Below are 2,263 nucleotides of genomic sequence, written 5' to 3'. Positions count from 1 at the left end.
GGCCCATGTCCTGCCCCGTTGCCTTGAGGATTGAGGCAACATCATCATCTTCAATGACAATGTGATAGATCATGGTAAAAAAGAGTTGTAGTATGTTTTTGATATGAGGATACAATTTAAGTGATTGATCCCCTTTTACTTTTGGATGAAGAAATATAACATAATTTTTTATTTTGGGATTGCACACATCTACAAGACAACATCATCAACACAAAAACCAGTTGGGGTTAGAATTTTCATGCTTCTGTGCACCTTACGATCAATACATAACTTAAAGAAAACCGTGTCCATTATGTACTGTTAAGCTCATCTCTCCATTTTATTAGCATTTTCATGTTTGATGTTGAATGATATGTATAAAATAGTTCATTTATATTGATTGATTTGTATAGTTATACCTACTATGACGCTCACTAATTATTGGTGGACATGCATGTTGGCCAGACGGAATTGACTGATGTTGGATGGTGATTAGTGTACAATGAGAGATCCTGATAGAGAGTCATATTCAAACATTGGTAGGGAAACCTAAATTGATACGCCAAGAATGGGACACATTGTTGTTGTTTATTTCATGTGACTCATCATCGCATTGTAATTTCGTGGAGAGAGATTGAGACCCCAGAAGCAAGCCCCTCGTGCAAGAGAGGAAACAAGAATTGACCAAGTAATTAGGAAGTAACCGAACTTCTCTTTTTTGCAGTGAATGCTTTGCGTGAAAATGCACTGGTTTGTGGAGTGGATGTTTAGCATAAAATGCATGTCATGGATTGTTGAGTTTTTTTCTGAGATATGCTTATTGAGTTTTCTTATATATGGTTTCTTGAGATATGTTGGGAGACGGATGAGAGAGTAAAGTTGGGGCATATGCCAGGGCAATAGTATTGATAGTACTTTGTACTTGTAAAGTTGCGCTCCCTTCATTTCGATGAAATTATTTTCACATTGGGTTAGATGAAGATTGTTGGACAAATCAATAAAGAATATTAGAAAATTTTATAAAATTTAAATAATCGCAATGCTATGTATATATATATATATATATATATGTGTTAATTTGTATGTATTTAAACAAACTATTGTTGCATCCATGCTTCGTCTCGGTGTTCCTTTTGAAGTATGACCCTTAGGGCCAGAGGATGATAGAGGCTAGCTCGGGCATCCACTTGACCCGAATTTCTGGTATTTTTTTTTTGTCTAGCAGTAAGAAATATGAAATGGGCATGAGAAAATTCTATGTTTTTTTTAGAAACACAGTACAAACGTAGACGCTCACATACACTCACACCTATGAACACACACACGTACACCCTACCCCTATGAGCATCTCCGGAAGACTGAGCCGACGAATTGGATCTTGAAATTGATGAAGTCACCACAGGCGCCTCACTGTCGACGGGAACGTCGTCTCCCACTGAATGAATATTCAGCCTTTATGAGACGCACAGATGTCAAACCTGGGGTTTAAACTCTGGTGGACTGGGGGTACAACCACCCTTCTAACCACCCAACCTTAGGTTGGTTATCGAAAATTCTATGTTGGTGCCTAGTTCTTTTGATGGATTACAAATAATCTCCCTCTCCCTTAGGTGGCTAGTTTATTAGCTCGAGCTTCCAAACTAAACTAGTTATTTAACAACTAATTTAGAACCTCCAAGTAATAAGATTTACGGTTTATAGGGGAATCTTGGGAGGGAACATCTTAAGTTTTTAGATTCCATAAGAAGTGGGCCAGACTTGGAGCATGGGCCGCCGCTGAATGATAGGGCACGAGTTGCGTGTGCTATGTCCTAGATTTATTTGTGCTAATAATGTAACAAGAATTAGCAATAATTTGGAAGAAATTAATGATTGATATCTGTTATGTGCAGTGCATTTGCGTGGGCGTCTACCACAAAGCTTGTTTGTTTGATGTTGCAATACATGCGTTTGTTCCTCACCATTTAGTTGAAACCAATTGCTAATAATGTAACAAGAATTAGCAATAATTTGGAAGAAATTAATGATTGATATTTGTTATGTGCAGTGCATTTGCGTGGGCGTCTACCACAAAGCTTGTTTGTTTGATGTTGCAATACATGCGTTTGTTCCTCACCATTTAGTTGAAACCAATTGGTATTTATTAGGTAAATCAATAAATAAAAAAATTCACATAGTTCAATGAAAATCACACTAAACAATGGCCTTAATTCACTCAAAAAGGTCAAAGAAGATATTAATTTCATCTTGAGATATCCAAACGGAACCTGAGAGACAATAAACA

Source organism: Lolium rigidum, chromosome 6 (assembly GCF_022539505.1).
Source record: "Lolium rigidum isolate FL_2022 chromosome 6, APGP_CSIRO_Lrig_0.1, whole genome shotgun sequence".
In the NCBI taxonomy this organism is placed as follows: domain Eukaryota; kingdom Viridiplantae; phylum Streptophyta; class Magnoliopsida; order Poales; family Poaceae; genus Lolium; species Lolium rigidum.
Note: the sequence above shows the minus strand (reverse complement) of the source record.